Raw genomic sequence first — 15,248 nt, 5'->3', positions numbered from 1 at the left:
TGTAGTTGCAGTATCACTGCAAAGATATTTCCAAAAATTCTCGAAAAATCTTAAAAAGTCCTTCAAAAGTTTTTTTTAATGAATAAAAATTCTTGCAGGTCTTATTAGTTGTCTGGAGGTTCCTTCATTAGGCAATAACCGCGGCTTCACACCATTGTAGGTGCATTTTCAGGATATGATAACTTTTCACTCCATGGGACTACAAAAAACGTACGATGTCTCAACATTCAAGTCGTAAACTGATTAGTTGCGTAACCCTTTAAAAGGTTTATCATTGATTGTTAAACAAGCAATTATACACCACAATGTAAACGTCGGAAACGTCAAAACTCATGCTCCAATAAAAAACCATCGTAGTGTTTTAATAGCCACAGGAACTAAAAAGTTGACTTCGTATTAAACTTGGTCCTGAAATGCAGTTCCCATTAAAAAACGAGTGCAGTTACCAAATACAAGGTCTCTGTCTGGCAGATAAAAAGCACAATTCATGTAGATCACTATCATAGCTATCATATTTACATGAACTACGGTTTTATCTACCTGCAGGAGACGTTTTATGTGGTAAATGCACTCGTCTTTTAATGGAGACTGCATTAGGACTACGGTTAATAACCCTGAGCCTATTACAATATAGCTTTGGTTTTGCTACTGGAGCAAGAGTTTTGACGCTTCCGACGTTCACCTTACGGTGTACGATTACGAGCTTAGCCATGTGATAATATGCCGTTTAAAAGGTTACGCAACTAATCGGTTTACAGCTTGATTGTTGGGACGTTTTTCTCTACACTCATAGAGGGAAAAGTTATTACCACCTGAAGATGCACCTATATTGGTGTGAAATCGTTTTTGTTGCGTAATAAACGAACCTCGAAACAGCTAATGAGGCTTTGAAGAATTACGATTCACTTGTAAAAAAATTTTAAAGGATTTTTTGGAAAATTTTCGCAATATTTTTACAGTAACAACGTAAAACGAAACTGTTGAGAAAACACAGATCTGTGACACGAGATTCTAAAAACACACGGTATCTTCACCTGGTGATCATTTCTCCTACTTTCTAATTCCTGAAGACTGCCGTACGTGTTGCGGTCCCTTGTCGGCGGACACGAAAGCGGACGCCTCGCGCCGTCCTATCTGCAGCGCTTCCCTCCTTCATACAACTCTCACTCGCCACGTAGCCTTCCCAGCTGATACGAGACCAGTTAACGCGAGCAACAAGACGCGCCACTTCCGTGTTCACCGGCTTACCTGGCTAATTGCAAAATCACACAACCCTTCTCCTCGTTATCGCTATTCCTACGACATGGTGCAGCATTACAAAGTACCGAAGCTAACAAGAAAGTCGACGACATTTCCCTACTGACACGGCCTCACGGCTATAGCGTTCAGTAGTAATAATAATACACTACTGGCCATTGAAATTGCTACACCACGAAGATGACGTGCTACAGACGCGAAATTTAACCGACAGGAAGAAGATGCTGTGATATGCAAATGATTAGCTTTTCAGAGCATTCACACACGGCTGGCGCCGGTGGCGACACCTACAACGTGCTGACATGAGGAAAGTTTACAACCGATTTCTCATACACAAACAGCAGTTGACCGGCGTTACCTGGTGAAACTTTGTTGTGATGCCTCGTGTAAGGAGGAGAAATGCGTACCATCATGTTTCCGACTTTGATAAAGGTCGGAACGTAGCCTATCGCGATTGCGGTTTATCGTATCGCGACATTGCTGCTCGCGTTGGTCGAGATCCAATGACCGTTAGCAGAATATGGAATCGGTGGCTTCAGGAGGGTAATACGGAACGCCGTGCTGGATCCCAACAGTCTCTTATCACTAGCAGTCGAGATGACAGGCATCTTACCCGCATGGCTGTAACGGATCGTGCAGCCAAGTCTCGATCCCTTAGTCAACAGATGGAGACGTTTGCAAGACAACAACCATCTGCACCAACAGTTCGACGACGTTTGCAGCAGCATGGACTATCAGCTCGGAGACCGTGGCTGCGGTTACCCTTGACGCTGCATCACAGACAGGAGCGCCTGCGATGGTGTACTCAACGACGAACCTGGGTGCAAGAATGGCAAAACGTCATTTTTTCGGATGAATCCAGGTTCTGTTTACAGCATCATGATGGTCGCATCCGTGTTTGGCGACTTCGCGGTGAACGCACATTGGAAGCGTGTATTCGTCATCGCCATACTGGCGTATCACCCGGCATGATGGTATGTGGTGCCACTGGTTACACGTCTCGGTCGCCTCTTGTCCGCATTGACGGCACTTTGAACGGTGGACGTTACATTTCAGATGTGTTACTACCCATGGCTCTACCCTTCATTGAATCCCTGTGAAACCCTACATTTCAGCAGGATAATGCACGACCGCATGTTGCAGGTCCTGTACGGGCCTTTCTGGATACAGAAAATGTTCGACTGCTGCTCTGGCCAGCACATTCTCCAGATCTCTCTCCAATTGAAAACGTCTGGTCAATGGTGTCCGAGCAACTGGCTCGTCGCTATACGCCAGTTACTACTCTTGATGAACTGTGGTATCGTGTTGAAGCTGCATGGGCAGCTGTACCTGTACACGCCATCCAAGCTCTGTTTGACTCAATGCCCATGCGTATCAAGGACGTTATTACAACTAGAGGTGGTTGTTCTGGGTACTGATTTCTCAGGATCTACGCACCCAAATTGCGTGAAAATGTAATCACATGTCAGTTCTAGTATATTTGTCCAATGAATACCCGTTTATCATCTGCATTTCTTCTTGGTGTAGCAATTTTAATGGTCAGTAGTGTGAAATGTAAACATCACTCACGGATTAGATCTTGATATTAGGGTTATTTACCGTGTATTCAAAGTTTAACGGAATTTTTTAGCACTAATGTGGAGGATATCTCGCCTTTTACTGATCATGGTCAATCACCACTTTTCGCATCATGGAGATATCTGTACTAAATCATCCTGCAATTTGATTTCACCTTCTGATGATTTTACGCATCATCTGCAAACAATCTAAGAGGACTGCTCATATTGTCTCCTAAATCGTTAACATACGTTAAGAACAGCGGAGAGCCTCTAACACTTTCTTGGTGAACCCCACAACTTTTCTTAGAGAAAATAACGAATCCAGTTGTACAACTGAGACGACACTTCATAGGCACGTAGTTTGAGTTGAAGCCACTTGTGAGGAACTGTCAGAACCTTTCAGAAAATAGAGTAATGTGAAACCAACACGCTATTCTTTCTTAAGTGACGATGTATGAACACTTTAGAGGCAAGGTTCTGCTGGACTGGTATGTATGCCCTGGCCTTCCTCTGACCTATGAACTGATCCATCAAATGGTTCAAATGGCTGTGAGCACTATGGGACTTAACATCCGAGGTCATCAGTCACCTATACTTAGTACTACTTAAACCTAACTAACCTAAGGACATCACACCAATCCATGCCCGAGGCAGGATTCGAATCTGCGCCGGTAGCGGTCGCGCGGTTCCAGACTGAAGCGCCTAGAACCTCTCGGCCAATGCGGCCGGCATTGATCCATCGAGCTATGACGGGACAAACAGCTCAAAGTTGAAACCGAATCACGGAACACAATCTAATTTTTCAAGTATGAAAACAGTATCAAATCCGAAAATAGTGTAATGTGACAGGAGGAGTCATAGAAATAATGGACTTCCACATATACTGGTAATTTCTGACTAAGTGACACTGAGCAACAATAAGTTGTGAGTTTATAGTAACGTACGATGCAAGTCTCATTTGCACAGTGAAATTTAGTTAACAACCAGTTTCAGGTTACAATTAGCGGCGAAGTCACGACTTCGTCACAGTCTTGAGGCGCCAAGACACTGTGACCAAGTGGTGGTTTCCATGCTAATTGTAACTTGAAACTAGATGCGTGACATCCGAAACCGGTAGTTAAATTTCGCTGCGCAAGTGAGATTATATATTACTCCACATATTTAGTTAGCCTGACATACATTACTCCGTCAAGTCATATTGATTTAAAGTAGTAGTGTTAACAACAATATATACAGGCTTTTTAATTAATGGGTTAATTAACCTTAAATACAGCAACCGCAAGTTGCTCGCGTGCGTGTAACTAGCATAAATGCAGATAAACGGTTACTAATGAGCTTTCCATAACGGAGTAGGGGCGGTGAGTACCTGATTTGGTAGTTACGTACTCTTCGTCCGCTGAGGTGTCCCGTTAGGGCCACAAGAGTCCAGCTACCTAAACTCTCCAGTTAACGGTTTCAGCCATCATACTGAGCGAGGAGGCACAGAGCTTAGCATACTGGACTCGCATTCGGGAGGATGTTCAAACCGGCATTCGGTCATCCTGATATAGGTTTTCTGTGATTTCCCTAAATCGCTTCAGGCAAATGCGGAGATGATTCGTTTGAATCTTTCTTTCCACGAACAATACGAGACTGGAATAGAAGGGAGAACCGATAGAGGTACTGAAGGTACCTTCCGCCACACACCGTCCAGTGGCTTGCGGAGTATGGATGTAGATGTAGATAGGGCAGGATCGATTTCCTTCCCCATCCTCCCCTAATTCGAGATTCTGCTCCGTCTCTGATGACCTCGTTGTCGACAGGACGTTAAACACTAATTTCCTCCTTCGCCAGCCATTCATCCTAAGTCTACATCGGTTCCCTTCCAAAGGCGAATTTACAGCTGTGCACCTTGTGGTTGGTCACCGCGTGACTACGCTTGCCTCACACGCAAGCAGAGGCACGCGTGTACTTGCGTGCCCCTTCCTCAAGATGTGCGTGAGTTACTCCTTTCACACCTGTGTTCACAATGGGCGCCATAAGAGCCAAGCTACAGCCACACGGCGACTAGCTGCAAGATGCACAGGTGTAAACGCGCCAAAAAAACAAGCGGGCGGGCACACGCACACGCGCACGCACACGCGCGCGCGCGCCGGCCGATGTGGCCGAGCGGTTCTACGCCCTTCAGTCTGGAACCACGCGTCCGCTATGGTCGCAGGTTCGAATCCTGCCTCGGGCATGGATGTGTGTGACGTCCTTAGGTTAGTTAGGTTTAAGTAGTTCTAAGTTCTAGGGGACTGATGACCTCAGATGTTAAGTCCCCTTAGTGCTCAGAGCCATTTGAACCACACACACACACACACACACACACACACACACACACACACGCACACGCGCATACGTACACACGGTTCTGTTATAGCACCTTAGGCACGGAAGCCTGTTACAGAATAACATACGCAACAATTTCTTCCACGCTCCACTACAGAAATAGCAGAAAATGTAATCTTCCGCACTTCATAAGTTTTTTAGAGGTTATATCTGTGCAGACTTTATTAATTATTATAGAGCTGCGAGCGTACATGTTAAAACGATTTTCCTACTTTAGGAAGACTGCAGTGCCCATTCCATTTAAAGTGCGGGATACATGGCCTCACGATGACTGGACTTGATATGAACTCATGTCTCTCCACATACGAGCAAAGTGTGTTAAACAATACGCTCACCAAGGAGCTTCGGGTGCTCAAGGTCGGTAATAAGTACCCTGCACCTCACGGTCACTTAGGGAGTTATTGGTACAACTAAATCAGCCAGAAGTAACAGACAGGTACCTTACACAATGATTTTATCTTGGAACTCTTCCATTTGGTCCGTGTCTGCACAAAAACAGTAATATCAGAGATTGAGTCCGCCTTGATGCAAAACACCTTGTTATTCGTTTATTTCTTTATTACCCCCAAACTAGTTTCGGCGACAAATATCACCATCATCAGTGTTTTTTTAATCTTATTTACTATATGTTACAACATGTTTTGGATCAGAAACAAAGTGCGAAAATTTTGTTTCTCTGTGTATAAAAGCAGCCACATGCCATCCCACGAACATGACATGATGTTCGCTAAGTAAAAAATGACAACAGATACAAAGAGCACAGAAAATATGCCGCAAACAGCACCAATAATTGCTTAAAACATGTTGTAACATACAATAAATAAGATTAAAAAAACACTGATGATGGTGATATTTGTCGGCGAAACTAGTTTGGAATAATAAAGAAATTAACGAATAACAAGGTTTTTTGCACGAAGGCGGACTCAATCTCTGATATTACTGAGTTACTTTACAGGTTTGACAATTCAATTATTCCGTGCTATACCCGGTGAACCCGAAATCCGGGCCCGCATCTCGTGGTCGTGCGGTAGCGTTCTCGCTTCCCACGCCCGGGGTCCCGGGTTCGATTCCCGGCGGGGTCAGGGATTTTCTCTGCCTCGTGATGGCTGGGTGTTGTGTGCTGTCCTTAGGTTAGTTAGGTTTAAGTAGTTCTAAGTTCTAGGGGACTGATGACCATAGATGTTAAGTCCCATAGTGCTCAGAGCCATTTGAACCATTTGAACCCGAAATCCGACAAAATTTCAGAGATTGTTATGGGTCATTTTCTGAATTTGTGCAAGGGACACAGAGCTCCGCTAGCTCGTTCCAGGGAGATAAAGCAATTATGATTTACTCGGTTTGTTACTCCAGTTACCTTTGTCTCTGTGAATATAACCCCACCTCAGTGAAAGCCTGCAATACGAATTCACCACAAAGTAAAAAATACAACGAACTGATGTAACAAGCCTCGGATGCAAAAGCTCTCTGATGTGGCTGGGGTCGCTACGGGGGTACGCTCAGCATGGCATACACGAGATTCACATCGGCCAACTCTGTCCATACTGCTGTGTAAATCTGTCGAAGAACAAATAACGGTTCCGGAAAAACAGACCACAGACACAATCGAGCAATATTTCATGCAAGCTTGGAGGCGAAGTGTAAAGTGGGCATTACTGTCATCAACTGCAGATACCGTGAGTGAACGGAACAAGTCTGTTTACAAACAACACACACAGCGCGTATCGTTGACATTTCTACCGTTGGGCTGTCTTTTTTTTCCAGCCTAATACAGATACAAAGACATGTGGGTAAGAAAGCAAACCATATGCAAATATTCTGCAGCGGGCCAGCGGAGAGCAAGAGTCATTTTACACTGAAATACGAAGAAAATATCTCCGAACAATCTTGTCAGCGGAGTTCAGGTCCACACTGTACGTCAACGGCTGATATATTCGTGTTCGCTAGCAGTCTCGAAACGCAGCACCGGAAGATTTGTTTGGTAATCACGAGGGCATGCTGATAAGTAATGCCTACGAGTTTATGTGAAAGTTCTTAAAGCTCTTTAAATGAAATGAACATTATCAACATTCTACATATTTATTATTCATGTCTACATATTTATTTCTAACTGGTCATCTCAGAATATTGCAAAGGTTGCGACTTACGTTGTCTATCTTATATAAAGCGTTAACTTTTATCAGGGACGTATTGAAATATCCTCTTCCTAGTGAAGTGATTATTTAAAAAAAGTACTCCGTCCTCAGGCCACGAGTGGCCTACCGGGACCATCCGACCGCCGTGTAATCCTCGGTGGAGGATGCGGATAGGAGAGGCGTGTGGTCAGCACACCGCTCTCCCGGTCGTAAGATGGTATTCTTGACCGAAGCCGCTACTATTCGGTCGAGTAGCTCCTCAATTGGCATCACGAGGCTAAGTGCACCCCGGAAAATGGCAACAGCGCATGGCGGCCTGGATGGTCACCCATCCAAGTGCCTACCACGCCCGACATCGCTTAACTTCGGTGATCTCACGGGAACCGGTGTATCCACTGCGGCAAGGCCGTTGCGATATTATTTAAACAAGACTCACGGAATTTAGTGTTCCACCGGGTTTTATTGATTTAAGCTTTAGTGTTTTGTAATTCAAAGTTATTAACAAAATTTGAAAAAGAACTTAGTACTTAAGTTTTGATGAAGTGAAAGTGAAGAGTGCTCTATGTTTTCACCAGGCAGAGGACATTATCGAAGGAACACACAACAATGTTCTAATTATGGTCATCATAAAACTTTTTTTGTCTTAGCCGTTTCTAAGGATTCGTTGGTTGAAACGATTCAAGTAATATAAAACGTTGAATTTACAATGAGAGAATTTGTGTGATATGGGGGCCATCAAATAGAAAACTTATGGGAAATCTAAAGGTTACATTTAACAGACTAATAGTTAATAGCTATTAAATGTCTTACATTTTTAGGTTGAGTAGTACTTCCAAGTACGTATGTCAAGAGCAAGCCATTAATGTTTATTTTCCGCTGGCAGTAGGTCGGGTGTTGAAGTGTGGACCCAAAACGGTTCGTCTGCACTCTACAGACAGGAGTAGTCTACTTAGTGGAGCAGTTGCGACCGTGCAGAAAACGCCAGGTGGAAAGACTGTTCAATACAGAGAAAAAACACTGATGTGTTTACATATTAATATAACACACATGAATTGGACGTCTACGGAATGAAAGGGATCGGAAGGCGACGTCACCGTGCAAATACGGTGTGTTCATACCACGGGTACGTCAATATGTGACTCCGCACGGCACGGCACTGAAGAGTGAACGTGAGGTTATGAGATACCATCCGCGATGCAACCGTCGAAGTATAGTATCAGAATTAGGGACTTGCAATGGTCAAATTTATTAACGGCCAAAGCAGAATTCGTAACGAATGTTTTGACAAAATTTGCACATGAAACAACAGGTAAAGCGTCATCCAAGCATCGATATTTACTTGCTAGAAAACATATAATCGCAGATACATGCCAAACAATGTTTAGAATGCTGTACATAAAGACTTTTTATCTCTACGATTGTTTTTCCTCCAAGTAACAAATAACGTCAAAAAGAACTGCATTTTTCCTCGTCAATAGAGATGACTTTTTCACGGATCCAAAACAGATTTTGTTTTGTTTATGTGCTTACTTATGTACAGTAAAGTTTTTTCTTTGTCCAGATATTGTATAACCTAAATGATTTTTCGCTTTCCGATTCCTGGTCTCTTTTGTAGAAAAAAAAATACAAATGCACTTGGAACTTTTGCAATGTGTCACGAAAACAAAGCAAACAAAATAAAGGCTAAGAAGGCACAACACCACAAAATATTCTACTACTACAACACGAGGGAATGCAAGTTAATAACTGGTACTAAATTATAAATTTGTCTCGATAGATGGACAATTATTTTTATGTAAATTTATTCTCCCTTCCCCCCACACCCATCCAACACCTATAATTATATTTCGGCAAATGCTGAGATGACGTAAACAGAAAGCAGGTAAGTTACAATTTTTTAAATTGTTTGGTGTCTTATTGCTTTTGAAGCCGTAGACTGTCCCTCGACTGTAGTACTTTTATGCGAGAAATATTTGTCATCATCATTCGTTAATTTTCTTAGAATTTATGTAATTAATACATTTCCGTAATACCAATCATTCTTGCAGAAATCGCACTTTGTACATCGCACTGAATTTATCTTATGGATCACTTTTTATCCAGTCATGATTCCTTGCATTCCCACGCCATTAAGCGTTTCGGAATTCTGACTCAAACACAAAGTTCACTATTAAGAAAACAGCTAGTCACAAGCAAAGGTGAAAAACTGAACTGAAAGCCAGTTATTCGCACTCAGTAAAAACCAGACATGCAAGTATGGGAATGACAATAACAGTGACAACAAAGTGTAGTCAACAATGCCATGGCATAATGGTTCAGTCTCCCTTCCAGAATGGAATGCACAGGATTGCGCTGGCCGTTTTCATTCTGTTGCTCCCGCAAGACTGGTTTTACTCGAAAGAATGGACGAACAGTGCAACTGATACGTAAAGCTACAAACGCTAGATTGTTTTCATACAGTTGTTCCGATAGACCCGTTTCACTCAAAAGAATGAATGAATAATTCAACCGAAACGTTGTTTTCGAACAACCTACTGAATAGACTGTTTTCATTCGGTTGTTATCAGCAGACAGAACTCTGAACTGACTCTTCCATGCAATTATAACGGGAACTTCACTGTGAGCTCTAAATATAGTAGTCCACGCGAGGATATGAAGTCTGCTCATCCTGATTGTGATTCAAATGTCTTAACTCACTGCGCCATCTAGACAGACTGGTTTCGAACTGCTGACCGCAAAGAATTTCGTTTTTAAAACAGTATCCAGTATCCCAATCACCCATTTGCGGATATTTAAATTTTTGCTCGTATCGTGCAATGGCCTGCTATGAAATCGATAGCGATTATTTCGACTACGGCAAGACGATATCGCTAAACCACATTGCCCACCGGTAAACGCTTACTTTTGTCCGTGAACTGTTGTGTTAATAAAAACAGATCGTAACACTAAGCACCCTTTAGTTTCCTGGATCTCGTACCTAATACACTAGTTTCTGCTGATATTCTGGTTTACCAGAAGTAGTATGAGTCAACAACCACATTAGATTTATTTATGTGCATGTGCGAATATTATTCTTTTGAGAATCGCGGCTCATATTATTGTGCTGGCGTTGTATGTACTTAGTAGCATTTTCCGTTCTCACGTCAGCGGTGAGACTGTCACCAACTTCTTTCTGGGTTTTGATGGCGAACATTGCGTCGTTTCTACAATGAGGTGACAAAAGTCATGAGATGACTCCTAACATCATGTCAGACCGCCTTTTGCCCGGCGCAGTGCAGCAAGTCGACATGGCATTGACTCAACAAGTCGCTGGAAGTTCTCTCCAGAAATGCTGAGCAATGCTGCCTCTATAACCCTCCATAACTGCGAAAGTGTTGGCAGTGCAGGATTTTGTGCACGGACTGAGCACTCCATTACGTCCCATAAATGTTCGATGGGATTCATATCAGGCGATCTGGATGGCCAAATCATTCTCTCGAATTGTCCGGAATGTTCTTCAAACCAATTATGAACAACTGTACCCTGGTGACATGTTTGGGAACATGAAGCCCATGAATGGCTGCAGATCGTTTCCAAATAGCAGAACACAACCATTTCCAGTCAATGATAGGTTCATTTGGACCAGAAGACCGTGTCCATTCTATGTAAACACAACCCATACATTCGTGGACCCACCATCAACTTGGACAGTGCCTTGTTGACAACCTGGGTCCATGGCTTCGTTGGGTCTGCGCCACACTCGAAACCTACCATCAACTCTTACCAACAGAAATCGGGAGTCATCTGATGAGGCCATCGTTTTCCAGTCGTCTATGATCCAACCGATACGGTCACGGGCGCAGGAGAGGCGCTGCAGTCGATGTTGTGCTGTTAGCAAAGGCACTCGCGTCGGTCGTCTGTTGCTGTAGCTCATTAACGCCAGAGTTCGCACTGCCCAAACGGATACCTTCGTCACACGTCCAACGTTTCGGCCGCGATTACAGTGGCCTTTTTCAGAGACTACTGGTATGTTTTAGCTGTACAAAGGCAATTATAATTTGCCATTACTGCTCGCTGAGCATAATGTTACATCACAATTTGTAAACATCGCCGCTGAGGCGAAATGACCGGGTACGATATTGTGGTAGGCTACTGCGGTGGAGGGAGTGGGGATCTGCTGTGACCTATTGCTTCTTGCATTGCATGCTATGATCGGTGGTCATGCTGGCTGAGTCCATCCTATCTATTCATGTTGTTAGGGTATTTTAATATTTCAATGGCTTCTCTGATCTTGCGTTTTATCAAAACTGCCTGCTTGGCAAGTAAGCTGGTTTCGTCAAATTTTATTTCCTTGCCGCATTCTTGCTGTTGGTCGGCCGCTGAGGATCTGCTGAGTTCCCCTAGACGAATGTAACGCTAGTGTTTCCGCATGCGTTAAGTTTACAACATAATTAGAGTAAAAGAGAAGTTTGATACCCCAAATCTTTCTGCTACTGCTGTCTCAGAAGCAGCAAGGCGTAACTGTAAGTCAACACACACGACACCAAATACGACTAAGGCCTGTAGACAAGCGCTGTGAACGACAACGAAGCCCGAAAAGCTCTACGATCGCTTGGCTCACTACCGGAAGTGTGTAGGAAAATGACCACAAGTGTACCTAAGAAGAAGAAAATTCTGATCCGTCGTCATGCTGTCTGGAGGCAGCAAGATATTGTTGAACCCGGCAGCGAGGTCCATAAGGTGCGGGACATACAAAAAAACTAGATAAATCACGAGGGAGAGGGAGAGATTGAGATGCAATGCTGTTCGAGTTTATGGGGAACGACACGTGGACTGAGTTGTGATTGAGAGTTTGGGCTGAGGAGGGAGGTGTGTTAGGGTAGTCCGAGCAGTTGAGCAAAGCCACTGTGCCAGCTGGCGTGGTGGGTAGCTCATCTGCCTAGTGTGCAGGGGAGTTTAGTTAGAATCCCGGCATTTAATTCATCGCCTGTCTGCATATATACGTTAAGAAAAATTAGTGTGTTGGACACCGCGAACTTAGTTCAATAGAAAAAAAGAAAAAGAAATGATTACCATAAAGATTCAGATAAATGTAATTTTATATGCAACATCCCATTGTTGTCATCAAGAAAGTTGACTAGAATAAATAAATTTTAACCTCAACAAAATGACTTCTCTTCTTACGCAAAGTCGTATCAACTACGTGGACTGAAGCGTTGCCAATACTTTTTATGCGAAGAGGACTGGAGTAGTCGCAAGAGGTATAGAATAATCCACGAGGCCAAAGCTGAGAAAGGTGTAAGGCAAGGTTGATCACTGTTACTACTGCTATTTAGGTTGTATACTGAAGAGGCAACGAGAATAGTAACAGACTATCTAGCAGAGGACGTTGCTCCTCTGGGACAAGAAGTCAGCATGTTACAGTTCGCTCACGACATAGCGATGGACTCATGAAGTGGAATGCGTGCTAGCTGATGGCTGTGATACGTACATGAAGAGAGAACTAAGGTAATAGTGACCGCACCTAGTAGACATGCTGAATGGCTAAATATTGAATTTCGACAACACACTATTTAAGCGGAGGACGAATAGATAAAGGAGGAGGAAGATGAAAGACACTGTATCAACAGCCGCACGCAATAATAAACTTTTTTTTTAAGAAAAAAGGAGGCAGCTACTAACATATAAAATTGTAAATCTTGAGACCAGAAATACATTCACGCTGTTTGGGGAGACACGTGTGTACAAGTGAATGTAAGTACGACCAAGCACTCATGTCTTACAATTAGTCGCCGCAATGTACGCTTCAGCGCCTGCAATGTGTCAGTCATAAATAAAGGTAACGTAGAGTGGATTAGCGAGAGCGTGATGCCGCCGCTCATGTTATCGACAAAGATGAGCAACGCGTCATAGCGAATGAGCAACTACTCACTTTGTTCGATGAACAAGCTGTTGACTGCGAGTAAATATCTTCGTCAAATACCAAAAAGGAAACTCAGAACGACTTGCATGAAACTTCCACTTAAAACTAAATAAGTGTAGGGCAATGCGCGTGAACTGGAAAAAAAAGGAGAAATATTGTGCCATCGATCCCATAGTTGACAAAGGTAGTACTCAAGAACTGGCTGAGCGATCATTTTGCATTTCCAAGAAGAGTCTATCCGCAAACAAAATTTCAGAAAGACTTCCTAAAACTTTCATTTATGTCAGATGCAAATAAATTTATCTTTTCCAGAAAAGCTTTCCTTGCTAATGCCAATCTGCATTTTGTATAGTCTTTAATTCTAATTGCGTGCTTTCCGCTGTTCATCCGAGTATGAATTCAGTTTTTCTGCACGGTCTTTCCGACTAGAAGCGAGTAGACGTAACAGCACAGACTGCACCCCCCCCCCCCCCCCAGAAAACTGCTGAGTTGGTCGAAGAAATGTCAAAAATTGGACTGAACACCCGAAAGCACGCAGAGAAAGCCTGAGACCTGTCTTTATTTCTGCCTTTGTCAGATATTTTGCTGTCCAAATAGTACACCCCATCTACTGCAACTCTAATATCCTTAATGTCACTTGATTTAATTCGTCTTCATTTCATTACTCGTGTTAATATTCATATTATAGCCTCCATATAAGCCAGCATCTATTCCGCTGAACTGACCTACATCTACATAATTGCTCCGGAAGCCACTGTACGATCTATGGTGCACCGTAGCTTGTACTAATGCCAGTCATTCCCTTTCCTGTTCCAATCGGCAAACGGGACAAGAGAAAAACAACCGTCTATATGCTTCCGAACGTACCCTGAATTCTCTCATCTTGTCGTCACGTTCCTTACGCGATATGTAGGGGGATTAGAATCTTCCTAACTTCTGTGCAGTCACTTGCTGAATTACAAGGTCATCGGCAAACCTCACAGTTATTATTTCTCCTCCCTGAACTTCAATTCCTTTCCCAAATGCCTCTTTTGTTTCCTCTACTGCTAGCTAAATGTATATATCAAATAATATGAGAAATGGGTTACAGCCTGCATCACTCCCTTCTCGTCTACTGCCTCTTTCATGTTGTCCTATTCGGTTTCCATACAGCTGTTACGCTCACTTTCTGAATTTTATCCCTGATAACTTCAAAATCCTAAAGTGTCATTCTAGTTGACAGTCAAGCGATTTTTTGCGTTCTGTACCTCCGTCGGTAAAAACGGAACCATTATAGGATCACATTGTTTACGTCCTTTTTTTCTTTTTGTCTGTCCAACTGCTAAAAACACGTTCTCTCAGGAACGAGTGTACGTACCAAGTTGAAATTTTATGTCACATACTAAGGTCTATGGTCTCTTGGCGGTGTTAAAAATTGAAGCCTCTAAGTAAGTGCAATCAAAAGATTTATGTCACATATTTTGGACTCACAAACACAGAAAAGGAAGCAAGGTTACGCAGTAAAAGAGTAAAAAAAACTTAGAAAACTGCTAATTTGTAATTATATCACACGCAAAAATATTTCGTTCGTCATTTGTTATCTGACAACAAATTTGAAATTAAAACATTCTCGAAAGCCTTGTACTCCCCGCGACCGATATCTTACCAGTGCCAATTTCAATAACAGGCAAAAATCGTCGAAATTCTCGATTTACGGAATGGATGAACTGTCTATATACATAATTTAATGTGCACGGAAACTCAGCGCGAGATTTCTACTCGCAGCTGGCAAATTTTTCTAAATCTACAACTGCTATAAACGTAGGTATATTTCATAGTGCAAAAAAAATTACAAACGTCGATAATGAAGCCCCTAGGTGCATTTCCAAAGCTCGCTTTGCCTATCCAATGTAGTCTCATACCTTAACCGATTCCTTTATATTTCCGGAACGGCGAGAGCGTCGTAAGAGTGGCAATACCGGAAGAAATGCATAGGACGAAAGTAAATTACAAAAAAACGTGTGTTACATATATGGGAGCATCGATATA

At 42.9% G+C, this 15,248-nt stretch overlaps 1 protein-coding gene and 1 pseudogene across 3 annotated transcripts in view; both read right to left on the bottom strand.

The window, feature by feature from the left end:
* Positions 1–15,248, bottom strand: part of LOC126162790 (polypeptide N-acetylgalactosaminyltransferase 5-like) — a 217,469-nt gene that overhangs the window by 163,023 nt on the left and 39,198 nt on the right. The window lies entirely within an intron of this gene.
* On the bottom strand, positions 7,615–7,732 carry LOC126163844 (5S ribosomal RNA; annotated as a pseudogene).

This window comes from Schistocerca cancellata, chromosome 2 (assembly GCF_023864275.1).
Source record: "Schistocerca cancellata isolate TAMUIC-IGC-003103 chromosome 2, iqSchCanc2.1, whole genome shotgun sequence".
Taxonomy (NCBI): Eukaryota; Metazoa; Arthropoda; class Insecta; order Orthoptera; family Acrididae; genus Schistocerca; species Schistocerca cancellata.
The sequence above is the reverse complement of the archived record's forward strand: the minus strand, read 5'-3'. Positions and strand labels throughout refer to the sequence as shown.